The sequence below is a fragment of the Lycorma delicatula genome, chromosome 4 (genome assembly GCF_047948215.1).
Source record: "Lycorma delicatula isolate Av1 chromosome 4, ASM4794821v1, whole genome shotgun sequence".
Taxonomy (NCBI): domain Eukaryota; kingdom Metazoa; phylum Arthropoda; class Insecta; order Hemiptera; family Fulgoridae; genus Lycorma; species Lycorma delicatula.
Genome location: NC_134458.1, coordinates 143821046 through 143842251, shown reverse-complemented (window position 1 = coordinate 143842251; position 21206 = coordinate 143821046). Strand labels below are relative to the sequence as shown.

General features: G+C 29.4%; 1 protein-coding gene across 2 annotated transcripts in view; it reads left to right on the top strand.

The window, feature by feature from the left end:
• The window catches only part of LOC142322950 (parathyroid hormone/parathyroid hormone-related peptide receptor-like), a 952038-nt gene that overhangs the window by 281066 nt on the left and 649766 nt on the right, over nucleotides 1–21206 (top strand). For both annotated transcript variants that reach the window (XM_075362045.1, XM_075362046.1), the window contains exon 2: nucleotides 6920–6962. The gene's annotated coding sequence lies outside the window, so the exon portion shown is untranslated. The remainder of the gene's footprint in view (nucleotides 1–6919; nucleotides 6963–21206) is intronic.

Below are 21206 nucleotides of genomic sequence, written 5' to 3'. Positions count from 1 at the left end.
TATGTGGACAAATGATTTATTTTTAAATAGTTTAACATTTAGAAAGCGCACAGTTTAAAAGTAAGATTACTTTTAAAGAGATTTTAGGAGATTTCTCCTAATAATGGTTAGAAAGTGATTCTTATAACAAAATCACAAAAATTTGTGAATTTTAAAATATCTCATGAACTTTGTAGGTTTAAAAAATCAGCCTTTAGTTACATTCGTACTCAAACTCTCTCTCTCTCTGTGAGCGCGCGTACGCGCGCGCGCAGGTTCGTACATAAAATGCCTTCTACATTTTACCTTATCTTGTCAATCTATCGTTTTTCCTTTTTCCGAACTTGTGTTCCGCGCATAAACTCAAATGATAATAAAGAATGGGCAAGTTAATCGCTTGAATCATTAAGCAAGAGTATTTCACAAGTTGCTTTGAACATTTAGAAAAAAACATAACATTAAAAAACATTAGAAAAACTTTCTAACATTAGAAAAAAGAAACATGTAACATTAGTAACATTAAAGAAAAGAAATGACTATACAACATACAACATTTTCATGAATAAGTGTTTTTTTATAAGTTCATATTATTTAAACATATGAAAAATATTTTGAATATGTAATAAAATTGTAATAAAAAACAAGAGTAATTGGGAAAAATTGTGTTTCTGTTTAAATATTTTGTATTTTAAATCAATTCAATGAAACCCTTGATAAATATTTATCAAAAAAACCTTTTTTTACTTCAAATTTTCATGTTAAAAAGGGAAATATAGTATTTCAAAAATTTTTTCTTTGTTCATTTACTACCTCAGCTGATATTTATATGTATGTACATATGCATATACAATAATATCACTGAGATTTTTATACGCCTTTTTTTTTATTAAAATGAAATACGGTAACAGAAAAAAGCAATTTTAGACTGATCGAAAATACGAGTGCTCCCAGTTGTATAACATTACGTATTATTAGGTTTGTATTGCAATCAGCTCTCTCAAAGGAAACATTTTCTTACTGTACTGCTTCCGTTTAGTATCTGTAATCTTTGTTGCAGACTTAAATCTATATGAATTCACATTCCCTTTATTAGGTATGCATTCATGTAGTATTTAAGTAACTAATGTTATGATCAACAATCCTTTTGTGTTAAAATTTTTTATATATATTTTTTAAATTCTCTTATAATTTAAATTTTTCTTATTTTTTTTTTTTTTGTTAATAATTTATCGAGTACATATTTAACTAAATCTCTATTAATATCAGTTTATTATGCAAGACCACGTTCATAATGTTATAATAATCTTGTAATATTATAACTTAATACAGGCTAACCAGTGTAAATTAGTTCATAATTTTCTGCAAAAATTAATGTAGAAAATCCTACTTATTAAGTAGTTAATAGCAGCGATCTTATAATTACTTTTAACAAGAATTCTTATAATTATATTTTTTAAGTCAAAAAAATAAAGAGATTTGTTATATTTCATTGCAAAAAAAAATTGTTTAACTTTAACTTATTGAGGATACAATTACTTCTGCTAATCATCAATAGCTCTGTAACATTAGCTTTACCAAATCATGTTTTATAAAAAAAATTAAAATAAACCTTTTATTGTGAGCAAAATGAAATCTTAATTTTATAAATCAGTTGATAAACAGCTATGATAATACTAAAATTATTAAACTAAATCAAAAAAATTATGCAGTTTGAAAATGTTGAATAATTTTTTTTTTTACTTCCTTCAATAATTGAACTAAAAATAATTGTTACAATTAGTTAAGTGAAAACAGGCTTAAAATTCTTCATAAATCTTAATTTTGCGATGGTTTTACCGGAGGTCATCTTTTAGAACGTCTAAACTTGACAACAAAATAGTTATCAGTTTGACTGTCAGGATGCCACCGATGCAAATGCCTCGGCAGACATTTCCGTCAGTGTATTTAAACAATGGCCTCTTCCAACCACAACCAACTACCATAAGTTACAACTCTCAACTATCAAATTAACCGATTCGCAGAAGCGCGATCCCCCCGCCTTCCTCTAACACCGAAGATTTCACACAAAATCTCTTCCTATATCTAACTTCAATTAGACTATGCATTCAGATCATTACTTGATTGAGTTTTTAAACACAAAAAATAGTATCCTCATAGCAACAGAACAATCGTTGATCGCAAGAACAATTTTGTCCTACAATTTACTCAAAGTCTTCTTGGTTTATTTAAAAATCAACAAACAGATTCACAAATTTAATAAGCTTCTAATGAAAACATACTCTCTCTCTGCTCTGGTCCACTTTCTAGAGCTAGGTCAATGCCTACAGTCTCCCACACAGCAGTTCCATCACAGAGTTCTTTACACATCCTAACAGCGAGTATCTCAGCTAGCAGGGGATCGATGCCAAAACGCCTATCTTCACGAAGTAAGCACTCAGACAGGCTCCTAGCCACCCGAGTTTCTATTCTATTTATACATCTATAACAGTATCAAACCTCTTCAGCCATCCTTCGCAGGGCTAAGAATCTAAGGAAGCCAGCAACTATATTCCACTCCCTTTCGGTTTCCAATCAAATCAAAAGCAGAATAGATCGTTGTAAGCTCTCTTAGCTTTTTTGGTACCTTCGGCTTCGTATCTGTGCAGACATACAAGACTTGCCGCATATCATGAATGGCACTACACTCAGGACAAACGCCTGAATTAATCAAACAAAATCTGGCCAACCTATCTGGAAAAGCACCATGTCCAAAAAGAAACTGTAATATGTAATTCTTCTCACAATAAACCCTTAATATTTTACCTAATATAAATATTTTTGATAAAACTAATATTTATGGTGCTGTTAATAATTAATAATGACAGCCAATTTGGAATAATCAAAGTTATTTATTCGACAGAAAATCTGCCCCATGAGATTTTCAAAGGTAAAACGTTCAACCTTAATTTTCTAGTTGCTGTTGAGTACGTGTACATGAAATTTCATTAAAAAAATCTCAACCCGTTCTTAATGTATAAATTTGCATTTGAAAACATAAAGCGTCAAACAAATGGAAAATGAAGAGAATTAAGGCATTTTCCCACGTTAACATTTTTGTTTATTCATTTGTCATAAATCAGTCCCATAAGTTTAAAAAACACCTCCCAGGATACCTAGTATGTTATTACCAACTATCGATTTTAATTAATAAATTTAAACTTCATAAAACAGCCTTAATACTTTTAACATCAGGAGTATAACTTTATAGTAGTTAAAAATATTAATTTAAATGAAATTAAGGATATTTCTGCGTAAAAGTAATTAAATATAAATATCCTCTAGCAATAGTATAACGAAATTCAAACTTCATAATTTGTCTTTCGTAACGTAAACATTATTTTATAAAAGACGTATATTATTTTATATACGTTTTCAAAATATTTTATTTTCGCTTTGAAAGTAGACTTGCTCTCTTTTACATACGACGAAATTTATCTATCTTAAAATCTATTTGTTTATAAAATTGCTATTATTATATTAAATTGTATGCCTATATATTTCTACTGTTGAAATAAATACATTTCTATTTTAAGTATTTAGTCAGATTGTTTATTGCCTTATACAAAGTGCTGCTGTTGTGACATGCAAACAAAAAAATGCGTACAAAATGGTATATGAGTATTTATTGTTATTTGGAAATGAAAATAAGATAAATGTTCAAACGTTGTATTAGTCGAAATAAAAAGTTAATTTTTACTTTAAAGCAAGATAGGTTTTTTTTATTTATTCATTCTGTATATGTTTTATATTTCAAAAGAAACTTACTGCTATAATGAAAAATAGATATTACAATTCGTAGCTTTAAAAGCGATTGAGTAAAGTATAGAAGAAATACCGTAGTGTGACATTTACCCAGCGAATTTTTTCGCATAGAATATAATAAAAAAGATTTAAAAAATCAAAACAGCTAATTTTACTAAAAATATATCAAAATTATCATAATATTTGCGATTCACTTTATCAATTTGAGCATATTTAAGCTGCTTATAAACTGATTTGAACAAATGAGGTGAAACATTGTTCAAAAAAAGATTTTCAATATTTCATCTAATAAAAGAAAAATTAATAAATCTAATGTTTATGGAGCTATTTATAATGATTAAAAAGAATAAATGTGTGCCATTTTGAAATTTTCAAGCAAATTTATTTTTTAGAAGATTTTGATAGCTACATTTATACCAATTTTTTTAAAATTATCAATTCAATCCGTAGATATTAAATTTTTATTGAAAAAACAATAATTTTTTTTGCCGCAGTGTTTGATTTACAATCGGTTTCAATTTACCGGAATCATAAATAAATTTGAATATCCAAAGAAAAAATTACATAAAGAGAGGGGTTTCCACTGAAAGCCCTCAAAGAACGGTATGTGTATACATTTATATGTATGCTTATATACACAAATCTTTTACAGTATACATAAATTATTAAAATAACTAAGATGAGTCCAAAGAAGATTGGTAAAAGTCCGAAGTTCACAACATAAAAAACAAAGAAAACATCCAAAGGTAGACTTATCAATAACAAAAAAATAAACGGTGAAAAAAATCAGAGAAACGACAAAAGTAACGGGCGAAATGAAATGAAGAATTTTGACGTCAAAACCTTGATAACAAATTTGAAGTCAAAACCTTGACCTAGGGTAGCTGATTCACCTCAAATCTCGAAAAACTTACAGATCTAATATATACAGTCGCTTTATGCACCTAACGTCCTCGCTGTAATCCAGCAAGTTAACCGCGAGCCAGTTCACATGTTTGTTCAGTTTCATTTTGCACCTTGTACTGAATCGCCGTTCCTGCTCTCTAATGGTTAGCAATCCAAGATAATCGTGTATTAACAATGTTTTTCGCAAACGACTGCGCTTTTGTTATATTTTTCAAGTCTTTTCTGAAATCGCTTTACGACTTCGATGTTACTCTAGCTTATCGTACCCCACAATTGGATTCCATAGGTCCAAATTGGTTTCAGGACCGCCAAGTATAGAGCAGTTGCTTATTAGTTAATGATATAGTTCCGACCCCTTGCATAGCAACCAGTATGTTTCAATAAAATGAATATTAAGCTGCGTCTTTTTTCAATGACATGACTTCTCCGCGTCATGACGATAACAGTGCAGTCCTAGGGTAGAAACGATAGAACATTTGTCCATATAAGTATTTTTTTTTTTTTTGGTGTCCTATATATATATATATATATATATATATATATATATATGTGTGTGTGTGTGTGTGTGTTTTGTAATAATATATTATATTGTAATTAACTAATAAAATAAACAAAACCGAAATCGTTTTTGATAAATAAAATTAAAACATGAGAGAATTCGTTAGGAATGTTTTATAGAAATAAAAAAAACAGTAAAAAGATCATACGTATTTAAACACTTACCTACCAAAATGTAATTAATAATGATAATAACAATTTAACAACAGTTAATGTCCTTAAATTTTTAAATTAGTATGAATGAGAATATACTCGGAGATGATATTTTTTATATATATCTTTTCAAATAATGGAATAGATTTAAATAAATTATTAAATTTCTTGAGATTCTTAACACATATTTTATAACTAGTATAAGTAGATTAATCTAGTAAATAATTTAGATATAAGAAATTTCTGTTTAATTTTTTTTTAATGTAAGTAATTGACGTATTATAGTATATTTAGAGATGGTTAAATCGTTTTAATAGGTTTGGTAAGATCTCCTATTGGTTGACCCAGTTCTTGTCTGGCCACGGCGTGTTCCGAATATATTTAAATGTACGACAGCGGGCTGATGATCCCTTTTGTTTATCCTGCGGGGAGGTCGACACTCCGGAGCATGTCGTGTTTGCCTGTCGGACCTGGGACAGGGAGCGCTTGCAATGTGAGTTGATTATTGAACCACTTACGGTGGAGAGTATCGTGAACCGCATGTTGGCGAATGAGATACAATTCAGTGCTATATCTGATTTTATCACCCGGGTCCTTCAACAGAAGGATAGGGCTGCTAGGGCAACGAGAAGATGAAGCTGTCCCTCAGACAGCTCCCTGCTAAGCTGCTATTCGTTTGTGCACGCACAGATGGGTAGCAGTGTTGAGGCACGGGGACTCTCTCGTCCTCTTGTAGAAAAGACCGTAGTCCCGGCGAGAATGCTCTTTTAGGTGTTCTCGTTCGAGGCAAAAAGGCATAAAGACCGAGTCCCGGCTGCTAGGGTGGGGGAACAGGAACGACATAGTGGGCCTGGTAACCCTGCTCAGGCATTAGTAGATAAGATCAAGCTGGCTTATAAAAGGACACTCCCCCAGATTCTGTTATGGAATCCGATTCGGGGAAAGGAAAAAAAAATCGTTTTATGTCATAAAACAATTCTAGGTATCATCATTTAGTAACAAAAATAAATCTCAAAGGTGTTTTAAAAATCGAACTAGAGTTTAAGAAGCAATGTAATACAAGACAACTGTATAGGAAACGATTTATTAATAATTTTGATTATGGCTTTTAAAAAAAGTGTACAAAAAAAATTAAATTTAGAAGAGTAAAAAATAAATAATTTAAAAAGTACTGGGAACAGTTAATAAAAGATTAGAATAGAACATAGGAATATGGAGAAATTATTGGTACAACAGACTTGCCTCAGAGCAGATAATTGTGTTTTAATAATGATCTCAATTTAAACATTTTCATCGTCATTTTACTCCATCTGATAAAAGTTTTTTAATCTTTCCTCAAAAAATGTCAATAGTTTTTTTTCCACCGCAGCATAAAAATATTGTAGGTATCGAGGTGTTGTTAGTGTATATTCTTTATGTGCACGCGAGCGCGTTTCTCAATTAAAAATATTATTTAAGTTTGTTTAATAATCCTATTAAAAGAACAATATTCCACTAATTTAAGTGTTTTAATTTGTTACAGAAAATAACTTAACTTTTTAGACCGGCACTTCAAATCTCATTCGGTAAGTTAATGACGTTTCTATATTGAATCCTATTGTTCTTTTTCGTTTTAGTGGAAACTTCCTAATTAATCAGCTAAATACTTTAATAAAACAACATCTCTTGTAAGTTATATATTTCACTAACAATGAGTAACCTGAATAAAATATAATAAAAATAATTATTAACAAAAATAAAAAAAATTAATAAAATTTATCGATTAAGATAATATTGATTGCACGTGTTACATTTATCTTAAGGAAAGAAATATGCTCTTAGATATAAATGATAGAATAATACCTCAACCTTATGAGATAAAGTACTTGAGGATTATTTAGATCGTCGGTTGAAATGGGGTAAAGATTTGAAACTTACGAAAGCTAGTGAAATTGCTAGATTTCTCTGGATGCTGGGCAAAAAGATCATATCTATAATTAAAGAATAAGATACTGTTGTACCAAGCTATAAGAAGAGATATATGGATTTACTGAATGCATTTTTGGGCTCAGTGAGTAACTTGAATGTTACATTATCAAGCTGCTCAATTTAAAGCCTTGAGAACGATCCCGAACGTCCTACAAAATGACATACTTTGTAGAGACTTACAAACGAACGAATTTGCCCTTAACAGAACTTCATTGAAAATTTTCAATGAAGTGTTTTAAAATACTTATGATTTAATTATGCAATATTTAGAGTGCAACTGTAAAAACGAAAAAAATTACCAAAAAAAAAAACTTGGATCAGATTTCATCTCATTGATCAAATTACGTTTTTATCTTAAAAATTATGCAGTATCTAAAATATAATTAACAAAAAATCAAAATAAGTAAATAGTAATAATACATTATTTGGGGACCTAGTTAATTTTTTTTGCCTAAATGATGTTTTAACATAAAAATTACGAGTATATTGTAATTAAAGTATAGTTGCTAAAAAGAAATAAAATATTTAGTAATAAAATTTAAATCCCATTTGAATCTTTTGCTTGACTGCTACCTCATACAACATTTTAATAAAAGCCAAAACTTGAAAAAAAATATCAAAAATCACAAAAAAAATTAAAGAAGTTTTAAAATTTTAAGTCTGGTCCAATGGGATTGAATCCCCTTTTTTAAAATGTCCTACGTCATCTATATCAATACTAAATATAGTTGGATTTTAAGTCTTGAAGACTAAAGTTTAATTGTTATTTAAAGTATGGGTTCCATCCAGCCTGCTTAATTTTATGAGTCTTAAAAGTTTTATTTATTGAAGTAATTAAAACTTTTTAATAAGTCTGCCCAATTTGTTAAAATGTTATTCAACAAAGATAAACAATTTTAGTTTATTACAAAATCAAAATTTTTGAACATGATTCAAATGTTCCGTGATGCTAACTTATCTGATCTGATCTAAATTTAGGCCAAACCTGAGATAAATATAACTAAATATTTATATCCAATTTCAATTTTTTTTTGTTAACACATTTTCGTTATATAAGTCAAAAAATATTTAGAATTAATTTTGTATATTTTCGATCCCTAAATCCTTAAAAGTTTAGAATTTTAAATAAATTAGTAATGTTATTGTACTGAAGGTAATTTTCTATCACCAGTATAGAAAAAGTAAAAACATTTTAATTTAAAAAATTATTCCTTTCCCTTGTTTAATTTTGTTCAAACTTTATACCTCATTTCCCAATACATAAATTTTTTGACCAAAAAAATTTACGTTGAACCTTTCGGAGACATTAATCAAAATGTAGGCCAATACACATGCGTATGCACATCTAGAAATTTCTATAATCTTCTTTTGTAATTTTTTAAGTAAGGGGTTCTTCGAACGTCAAAATTTGCAAAAACACCAAATACCCAAACTTTTGACTGATGCTTAAATGTTTCCTTCATAGATAAGCTGCTGTAGCAGCTTATCTATGAAGGAAACATGAAGCTGAGAAAATTATTTTGAGTGAAATGACAAAGCAAACTGAAAAACTATCCAAACTTTAGCAACACGCCCAGTTTACTAAACGATAATGTTGACTGATCAAGGTTGAAGAGTGTCATTTTATTTGATCTTCTTTTAAGTTACGTCGAATAAACTAATTTATTTAATTTCATTACTATTAAATTAATGTCTCATAGTATTATTCATGCTTTATCATTTTTATATATATGTAATTATTATCACTATTAATTCTCCTTATTTATTATTACATTATTTGTTTTAGGAATCTTTATTATTATTATTTAATCCATTCTTTCAAATTAATAAATGTAAAAAATAATTTTGTGTTGGAAGGAAAAATGCCGAGTATTTTTTTCAAACGAATTATTATTTTTTTCCTTGTTTTTACTGAAAGTAATGTAATAAACTGATTATAATATACTCGTACATACTTACATATGCTCATTCTTTAAACATATATTATATTTTCTATTTAGGAGACGTATGTATTATAATTAAAAGGAAACGTATGTACGTAGAATTATAATAACTTTTACAATTTACAATAACAATAACAACATTAAAATTTACATTACAGTAACAACTTTTACAATTTTTACAACGATAGGAATCATGTCTTTGCCTTAAAGTTTTTAAAATCTTAATTTATATGAATAAATGCCCCCACATATAAAAATATTTGATCCAAATTTGTAGAAAATCGGATCGGTCAATCTTGAAATAAGGGCAAAATCAGTGCAACACACATCGGTACGTTTTTTTTGTCTAGTTAACTAGTTGAATCCTAAAACGTAAAGATTTGAAAAAACTCGATACCCCATTTTTGACATGACCACCATACTTTTCCCTTTATTCTACTCTAGATATGTTCTCCAGGAAAGTATAAATGAAGTACTTCATAAAATTTTTATTAAATATATTGGTAAACAGATAGTATTGCTATAATGTATTAACCAACTCCAGATTATGCAAACCTATTTTTCTATTAAATTTAAAAAATGTAATAGAATATAGTTTTTAATAACTAGTTTAGAACTTCTAAGATTAATAAAAATAATTTTACCAATTTCTACAAAAATTTTAAAACGTAAAATACAAAAAAGACATGAAAGAAAAATCTTACTCAACAATTTATAGAAAAAATATGACATAACAGAAGATACAACACAAAAACGTTACATGATCTGAAGACCGCGTATAAGAATTACACATGCATAAATCCAAGTTTTTCTTTGCTAGGGTAAGAAAATATATTTTAGGCATAAAAGATATTAACTTAATCACAACTTCTAAAAGGTGGTGGTTCTAGATTTGACCCGTATGTATTTAATTTTAATTTTACAAGTAGTCAAAAAATTTGACCATTTTACAATTGGTCAAAACCAAATATGCAAACACTAATGATGTTTTTTATTTACTAAAAGCTATTTATTAACAGATAGTTATAGAAACATAATTATATTTATAGACTTAAGCTACTATTGTATTTAAAGTAACTTTAGATATGAAACTTAAAAAAAAAAGTTAAAAAGGAAAGAAAGACCAGCGTAATTTGTAGTTAGTTAACTCATTTCTTCGCTTTCCATTTCTTATTTTTATCAAGATGAATATTTCTCGCCTTTTTCATCTCCCACTAATGGTTTACTTTCATACTAAGGCGATGTAATTAAAAAGCCTCTATGCAACTTTTAAATAGAACAAAAAGTTTTTAAATAATTTAAAAAATAATTTCTAAAAATAAAATATGATCCGCACTAGTAAGAAGGATGTACCGGTCAATATACATTTAAATTTAAATTAGTTGAAGTTGGTGCTAAACTAAAAGTTAGTAAATAGCAGGAAATAATTTCTAACTTCTGACCGAATTAACATAAGCTGACTAATGCAATGCTTTGTTTTTTTAGTGCATTTTTTAAAAGATGGGTTACTTATGTATCTTCATAATTATATTTATTACTGAAATTAGTTTATATAGTTAGTCGCCTTTAGCAGAAAATAATTTCTTTTGATATAATATTTAAAATACGGTAATATTTCATCTTCAATTTAAACTTTTTTTTTAATTAAATAATTACTAAAAATTTATTTGAAATATTTAGCTTACTGAAAATTCATACAATTTTGCAACCTATTGATTATATCAAATAATAAAGACAAATCAAATTCAATTTGACAATTGTTTTATATTAAATTACAAGCTGAATCTCTATTACAACGTTAATAAATATTTACTTACCTTAAAATAAGTAAATAAAATCATATTTATATTCCTAAAAAATAATAACACAAAAATTACGTGGACTGCACTACAGAAGATTTAATGAAAATTTAAACAGTCAGATCATTTGCTAAGTTTGTAAATTTTATAACTAGTTTATTCATATCAACTAGATATAATTTACATTAAGTTTTGGTAAATAATCAATAATTTTGTTGAAAATGTAACTATAAAAGTTTTATATAATTTTGTCTCAATGTAAAGCTGGAGAAGATTCTTTGATAAAAAGTCACGTTTAAGATAACAAGTCAGTAAATATAATTGTAAAATTCCTCTAGATTTATATTACTGTAATTGTTTTTTAACATTCTTAATGAATCAGGATAAATTTAGTCATTCATATATATATATTTATATATATGTTTAGTATGGGATTTATCCAATATATATGTTGAAATGACAAAAATTAAAAACAATATCAAAGATATATGAGTAAAATATTGAAAACTAAATCAGTTTTCTCGCATTTTAGTCACGTGTGAAAAGAAAAATAGAAAATATTATTGGACATTGTTTTTATATTGTAAGCAACATCGTGAAATGAAAACACTTGGAAAATACATCCAATGAACAGAAATAACTTTTCCAAACAGCACATACATTTTGAACAAGAATTGCGTTTTTTTCTTTATCAGGCGCACTATACTAAAACCAGTACACTTTAAACTGTGAAAACATTTATACAATATATTACTTAAAAATAATATTAAAAGCTTTGTCTTAATAACATAACTTTTAAATATTTCTTTAATAATTAATTAATTCTACAGAAAAATATTACACGCGATTGTACGCGGTACTATTTGTGCTTCGTACGGATTGGTAGTTCAAAAATAAATACTGCCCGACAGGCATTTTTCATTAATGTAAAATAAAATTATCGTCAACCACTGAAAGTTCACAAAAACAAATATGTATTAAGAAGTTTTAAAGCACAGTAATGACAGTGGCGAATGATATAAACGATTTATACTTGATAAATAAAACACAAATATCATACAGTTAACAATTCTTCTTTCTTCTTATTTAGTGGAACTATCTATTGAAAGATATCAAGACACAGCATTCGCCATGGTGGTCTGTCCTGAGCTTTTTCTTTTAAATTACGGTATCCTTATCTCCCTTTCAAATTATCTAACATTCCTATCCTCCTCCTCCTTCTTCTTCTTCTTCCTCTCACACCCGTAATTTTTCCTTCAATTTTTACTTTTTGAACTAGTAATGTCTTAGTATGTGGCCTATCAAATTAGATTTTCTTTTATCTATTATCATAATCATACTCCTACTCTTATTTATATTTGTCAAGACCTGACCATTAGTTACTTTCTCACGCCAGTTGATACCATAGCCACATTTCAGAACTTTCCAGAATATAATTAATAGGAATTATTAATTCATCACATATCTGTATGTCTTGTGCTATTTTCTTAAATCAAAATCTGTAAATAGTTTTTTTTTCTTAAATTAATTCACCATGTAAGCTCAAAGCTTGTGCGTGAGAATGTGAAATGGAAATTATTTAGCTTATGAAAAATTCCTACCTGGGATTCAAATCCCGGACCTACGCATAAAAGGCTGAGACCCTACCACTCCGCTATGGAGATCGATAACTTTTAACCGCCAACATGAGATCACTAATTAGATCGCAACATCATTACATTATTCAGTAAAACATTTTGAAGTGAGAAATCATTATAATTGGTTGGTCTTGTTTTGAACCGTTAGCTTCCCTCATTAAAAAACAAAATCAGTAATCCATTGAACAATACAATACAAACGGATAATAGAGAGCAGAAATACAAAAAATGTATGCAACTATGTGTAATTAATTACTACCACATGAAACATTTTAGAGATTAATGTTAAGTTTTAGTTTTAATTCTTATGTAACAATTAATAAGGGTGGTACGTAAAAAGTGATACATAACAATTACTTAATTCCCCACTGGTGCGCGCCCAAAGTAGAAATATACCAGTGCATGTGTGATTGTGTATTTGAGGAAATTTAAGTTATTATAATTTATCTATATATATAAAAATAATGTTTGTCTGTCTGTATGTGTCTTATGCCTTCCTAAACTGTTCATCCGATAGCGATGAAACTTTGGGGAATGGTTGAACGCATACCAGAGAAGGTTTCTGAATTAGTTTGGGCCGGTTAGGTGGCGCTGGCGTCGAGATATTTCGAAAAATTGTATTTATGGTCCGATTTGCCTCATATTCAGAATACATGTTACTTACATGGAAAGAATTATCTTTGCAAAAAATGAACCCGCTAGATGGCGCTGGGGTTGAGATATTTATAAAAATTATATTTATGGACTGATTTGGTTCATATTCAGAACATGAATATTAGTTACGTGAAAAGAAATATTTTTGCAAAAACAATACCCGCTAGATGGGGCCGGTGTCGAGATATTTACGAAACAAACAAATATACAGACTTTTTTATTCTATATATATAGAGAATATATATTATATATATATAAAGGGCATGTTCGTATGTGTGTCCGCTAAAGACAAAAAAAAGAATGGACCGATTTACGCGCGGGCAAGAGGGAAAAAGGGGGAAATGGAAAGCGGGGAAAAGAGGAAATTGTGGAAAGAGATAAAGGGAAAGGGTAAAAGGGAAACTGGGAGAGGGGCGAGGGAGAAGGGCGAAAGGGAGATGTTGGAAAGGGAAAAGGGGAAGGAGAATAAGTGAAAGGTAAAATTTATGAAGTTCAGATTTTAATTTTTTATCACATTTTCAATTGTGTTCATTTAAACTCTCTCTCTCTCTCTCTCTCTTACTATAAATATATATATATATAGCAATAGGGAAGCATTGCCGGGCCTGCTAATTACCTTTAATGTAAAATATTCCTAAATGGCCTAGACTTTAAAATAGAACGAAAAATTTCCTTCCAAAATTCATTATTAAATAAAGATTCCTGAATTTTTTTCGCCTTAGTTTCAAAAGTATTACGCCTCATCCTATTCTTCATAAAAGGTAGCTCTTTAAAATTAAAATATATTTATATTCAAAAAAGATTATATTATTTTTCAGAATATCTTATTAAACCTTAAAAAACGGGGTAATAATTAAAACTACAAACGAAAATAAAAGTAAAAAAAAATGAAATAAATTTTTATAGAGTGAATTTTAAAAAAACAATTATAACAATTAAACCAAAAGTCTGTTATAAGAATTCAATTATATTATGTATATTACCTTATGATAATACGTTTTAAAAGAACTTTCAATAAGGTAAAACCAAAATATTACAAAATGATTAACTTACTGAATGTTACACTTAGATTTTATAAAAAAATTAATGTTCTTAACATTAACAAGAGACTTTTGTTTCACTTACTTGTAAAACGTATTTAAAACTCTTTGATTCAATTTATTAATTTTTCAAAATTATAATTTGTCATGTTTATTAGAAGAGTTAATTTATAAACTTTTAATGGGATAAAGTTTAAAAAGTTATTAAATCTTAATTAACTTTACATTATTATTCTATATATATTATTCATTGGATAATGAACAATTTGAAACTTTTTAGACTTTTCCGTGAGAAAACTTAACAAAATCTAAACAGAAATAAAAACATTAAATATCCCTTTTTTTCATAATTATAATAAATTTAGAAGAAACTGAATTTAATCAACCAGCTTGGTCACTTTCTATAAATAAAGGGTCTCATATCATTAACAGCTGCGTTTGCGGTTTACTAGATAAAAAAAAAAGTTTATTTCCTGTAGAGTACATGAGAAAAGTTTCAACTACATTTATCCAACTCGCTACTGTGTCCTAATTTTGAAAATCAGATTATACTACGAAAACAATTTAGCTGAACTTATATGTTATATATTACTTTATTGTAAACAAATTCAGTTGAAATTTTGTCCATTACTTATATACACATACACAGACAACACATTTATTTACCGAAAAACTATAAAACTTAGTTTCAAATTTGTGCTTACAACATGAAACTTCGATAATCATCAGTAAGTATTTTTAAAACCTATATATATATATATATATATATATATATATATATTTTATTTCATTCATGAAATACACTAATATAAACTTATATAAGATTTAAAAATATATATATATAAGAGATTTATTCACCTCTAGTTTACTACTATTTTCTTTGTTTTTCCGCCATTACAATTTGAAGTAATTACAAACATTTTCCAACTTTTATATGTGTAAAATTGATGAATTTTTTTTCAGCCGACTTCGAACGCGGAATGATAGCATATTACCTAGAAGACAATATCTTAGAATCCTGGTTAGGGACGACATTGTTAATACGCTTCAAAATTTTTATTTCATATTCCCATCCATGCTTCGACCTTATGTGTTTAATTAATCATCAAGCAAAAAAAAAAAAAAGGTTAAAAAACGAAATAAAAAACGAGTTATCACTATTATAACTAATGATTTTTCTATTCTTTTCTATTCAGTGTAAACCTTTTTACTACATTACTATATCTTAATGTCTAGATTATATGTTCATAATCTAATCTAACCTCAGGAAATATTTTGATTGCTTAGATTTATATTTCATACTAGCAGACTTCTTTTTTCATGAAAACTCTCTTTTTTCTTTGGCCAGTTCTCCTTTGTACCACAAAAGATATTTTTTAGACGATATTTTTTCTACCTAAATAACAAAAATTTATTTTTTGTTTCTTCTTCGCCCCGGGCCGGGTCCTGCATTAAAGTATTACACAGCCCAGGGGAGTGTCCTTTACTCTAACGGGCCTCCACGTCTCGGCCCGCCGGTCGGATCTCACTTTGCGCCTGCCTCAAACCCCCAGAGTAGGATCTACCAGGCCCGGCTATGCCGTCCCTGGGTTCCCATTCCGGGAATCGGGACTCGTCTTTATGCTAATGTGTCTAACGGGGACACCCCGAGTGGGGCATCCCAGCCGGGACTGGTCTTTTTCGCTCGGGGGTGCGAGAATCCCCGTGCCTCATCATTACTGCCCACTCGTGCAAGCACGTGCAAACGGCAGCTTCGCAGAGGGCTGTCCTTCAACCCCTCATCTCAACAAAAATGTCTTACTGTTATATTATATTACCCTACTTTAATATTAATTTTCCTATTATCCTATTTTATCTTATGTCTGATGATATTTGTTTTAGTGTTGTATAATTTTAAACTGATTCTCTCTGATAATAGAAATGTGTCTCTCATATCATATCATGTCTCTCTTTTAGTTCATGCCGTTCGAAATTTCTTTTAATTCACTTTTAGTTTCTAAGGATTTTCAAATATATATGTATATATAACATTTCTATCATAAATCTTTATATAATCAATCCATTTTCAAATTTGTTTTATATTCCTGGATTATGTCTTCTGTATATTATTTGAGAAAAGTATTCGGGAGAAAACTAAATATTGGCTAATTTCTTTCTGAATAATAGTTCATTTTACACTTCATCTTCTGCTTAAATGAGTGGTACCCTGATTTTTGTATAGATTTTATGTAAATAATCATTCCTTAAATTGTATTCGAATTTTGTTTAAAATTAAAAAAAGATTATTTCATTTAATTGAAAACTTTTTCCCGCAACGTTTAATTTACAATCGGTTCCAATTTACCCGAACCATGAGTAAATTTGAACACAAAAAATACATATACAAAGGTGTTTCCATTAAAGTCCCTCAAAGAATTGTATATGTATACATATATATGCTTATGTAAACATATCTTATACAGTATAGATACAAAGGTGAGTCCAAAGAACATTGATAAAGTTCAGAAAACAAAAAAGCAAAGCAAACTCCAAAAATAGACTTATCCATCAAAAATAACTAAACAAAGAAAGAAACAAATCTAAGGACCAACAAAAAAGTGGCGAAACGAAATGAGAAATTTTGATGATGCACAACACCCTATGGAAGCTGATTAATCTCAAATCTTGGAGAACTTACAGATATAACGTATGCAATAACGTCAGGTGCCTAACATCCTCGCTGTTATACAAGAAGTAACTGTAAGTCAGTTCACGCGTTTGTTCAGTCTTATTTCATAATTTGTACCGAACTGCCTTGTATCTTCTCTCGAACGGTTGGCAATCCCGGAAAACCGTGTATTTCAGTGTAAACCTCGACGCTTCTGTTATATCTCTCAACAGTTTGTTCTAGATTCATTGTACGATTTCAATGTACTCTTGCTTGTCGTTTTTCATAGTTGGATTCCGTAGGTCCATCAGTTTCAGGACCGCCGAATACAGCAATTTCTTGTTAGATAATGATAGTTGCATCCCTTGTTTAACAACCGGTAAATCTTCAACTTAATGTTAAGCGGCGTCCTTTCCTCCCTGACATGTCTTCTCCACGTCAGTCCCAATCTAGATGCAGGTATCAGTCCTAGGTATCGCATACTGTTCGCATACAGATTGAAAACGCCATTAAAATGAAATCGGGGGCAGTTACCCCTCCTCAGCGCAAACTTAACATGCGTAGTCTTAGCCTGATTAATCTTTTTCTTTCATCTAGCTAGCCACTCGTTAATTAAATCCATTACAGTTTGTAGTTTAGTAAATGCTATGATAGGATCAAAATCCACAGCCAGGATTGCCGTGTCATCCGCAAACGATGGAACTAGGATGTCCTCTGGAGTCGGGAGATCCATAATGAAGACCGAGTATATATCTGACCCCAAAAGTGAGCCCTGAGGAACAATCGATCCAGTATCCCAGTAAAATGACTCCGATCCAGTAAATGTAAAAGTAAATGAATTATTTATTCAGAAATATTTATTTTATGATGATTTTCAGGTCAAAAAATCATATAAATATTTAAATTTTGGTTAGAAGCTTATGGACGAGTAGAACGTTGTGTGCTGTCTTCTAGTTTATTTATACATCAGGATTTGCCTACATATACGGTCATGAAAATTGTGTGTACCAAGTTATATAGATTGGAAGAAACCGATTGAATTTTTTGTAATAGAATTAATAATGGAGAGGGGTCTGAATGGATTTTCGTTACTCGAAGTAGATTGAACTTCCACTTCTTTCTTTTATCAATATCCAATACTGCTCGGATGGATACCACTGGAAATAACAGCAATAGACTAGACACCAGTAAAAATATTAATATCAGTAACAGATAAGTACTTACACCACTAAAGATTTTTTTTTTATTATGTTTAAATTGTTTTATCTAATGGACTTACATTTATTATTATTTATCTCTAAATGATGGAGATATCGCTACATGAACACTTTAAAATCCTTATAGTAGTAAAAAAAAACCAGTGTAAAACATTAGAACTGGAAACATAAGAATTTTTTTAATTTAATGATGGATATTTACTGATTTAATCAAATGATCATAATATTTATCTACCTTTAAGCAGATCCGTTGATTATATCCACATCTATTCTCTTCTAAATCTTCCAATTTGAAAATCTTTTTTTTGTTCTTTACTAAAAACATATATTTTTATTTATAGTCGCATCGTCAATTAAAATCATTAGTGAGTTAAATAAAATTAAGTGATCATAAATAATTATATAATAAACACCAAACATTGGTTAAAAAATTCGAATATGAATAACAAATATTGGAACATCCGCAGCAGACTATTTTCATTGCGCACAGAGTATTCAGTAAGGGATCTCACGTAAGCAAAATTGCTGAATTAAATTCTTCATCCCCACTATCACAGATAAACCAAAACAGTCTTTTGATGCATTTCTTCTGGTTGAGTAAACTCTTTACATGTGAACCCAGGTTTAATTGTCGACGAATAGACGCGAACATTGACCAATCGATGAGTAAGTGGTTTAGGGATCAATTCATATTTCACTGCTCACAGTTCGGCTGAGTGCCAAATAGATGGGCGTGGGTTAGCGTTGTATACTCAATCCTCAGCCGAGTTAGAATGACTTTGTCTCTACTGTTGTTTGGGATAAAAGGTTTCTCGAAGATGTTCTTCAGAATGCAATGTAAGGCTGTGGGAGGACTCAACCAGAACTTATTCCACTAAGTACGTAGTTTGTACACGACTGTCTTCGTGAAGTCGCTCTCACACGTTAATTGTAATCGGAGGCCTTTTGTTATCGATTTCTTGGCAGCCTCATCAGAACGTTCATTCCCGGGGATGCCGCAAAGCAAACCGGGCCATTATTATTTTAATGATCGCGGCCAATAGTTTTTTAATTTCTCAAAACAAAAAACACTTATGTATACATTAAAAAAAAATTCAGATCTAAAATCTCCTAATTCATTTATTTAAATCAATGAACAGCGGAAAATAAGGTTTAATTTGCAGAAATACTTTTTTAAGTTTAGTATTTTCACTAGAACATTATTTGTACTTTTTAAACAAAAAAATAAAAAAGAAACGGCAAAGAGTCTCAGAAAGATTTTCCGACTTTTCTCTTTTCTCAAAAATTGTGAGAATTACGCAATACTATGATCTGAAGTTTTTAATTTTTTCATATTCATTTTCTTTATAAATACATTTTCTTTGTTAATTTGAAATATGTTTTTTTAATTAATTTGTAATTAAAAGCAATTACTCGATAGTACGAGGACATATTGAAATAATGAAGCGAATAAACCTAATATTACGAGTTATTGTTTACTATGTATGTTAGAAATATATTATACATGGCTGTAAGCCAAAGCAGCTTTAATTTCCTATTTAATTTAAGGTTAGGTATTTGTCATAACTGGGTTAACTTGAGAGTTAATTCAATAGATTATAAATTAACCTTTCGCTACCAGATTGATATAAGTACAACAGATAACAAGAGTTCCGAATTTAGTATTGAACGTTTGGATGAGAAATCCAGTTTTGTACTGCTAAACGCTTCTGACCTCAATTATCTGTACGTTAAAATGCTGATTCATACATGATTTTCTATACTATAGAAAGGTGAATTGAAATGATAATCATGACGGGGATTACCCGTCATGACTTATCATGACTTACTTTGTTGATTAGAAATAGCCTGTATTGAACTCTTATTCAATAACAACATCGAATGATTTTTGTATAATATACCAATTTTTCTTCTAATATTTATTTTTAAAATGTAGTTGAAGTAATATTAGTAGTATAGAAATTGAAAGTCTGATGCAACCTTGACTTTTGACCCCATAAGGAGCATGGTCAGGGTCAGAAGTCAGGTTAAAGATCAAAGGTCAAACGTCAAAGAAAACTTCGACTTCAAAATCAGCAGATTTATGACGAGTTTACCACTAGACCTTCCCAATCAGTTGATATTTAATTAATTCCATATTTTCGAGCTGAAGATTTTTATTTTTAAAAGAAAATTATGATGGAAAATATTTAATCTATTTAACAGTTCTATGGTATATATATATATATATATATATTTTTTTTTTTTTTAATTATATTTTTACACCTATTTTATTTTAAAATTATTTTTTTATGTTTTATGTTTTTTTTCCAAATATCATAAAATACAATTTTAAAAACACTTAACTGTTAAATTATTTTAAATTAGAAATAAAAAACATTGTTCAAATTAATATTATAATTGTTTTAATACGTAACAAAATCAGTAGCACCCAAAGGAGGAGTCAGGTGAAAACTAGACCATTGACCCCTAGGGTTAGAGTCAGTTCATTTTCTTTTGTTAGTATCCGTAAGAAATCATGTGGACTCCAATCTTGTAGGCCTTCCTCCCATGCTGCCACATATTCAGCAAAAGACTAGACCTCCGGCTCTGATGGTTTCCAGTTGAAGTGTTTGGATTGCACTGTCGGGGTTTCGAACTGAATACGAAATGTGATCGCTCAAGAAGTTTTCCTGGAGTACCTCCCAATGAACCTGTCTGGATCTAATACTTTCCAGAATTGCTGTGATGTCAATGGAGCCCGGGACGCCCGAGCTATTCAGGACCATCATGTCCAATGAACCAAGGAACGCTGCAAATCTGTAACCACGTCTGGTCGACCTCATACTCCCGAGATTTAAGACTCCGTGTTAAAATCTCCTGTGAGGCTGCTCCGCCAACTTCATCAAACCTTTTATATCATGT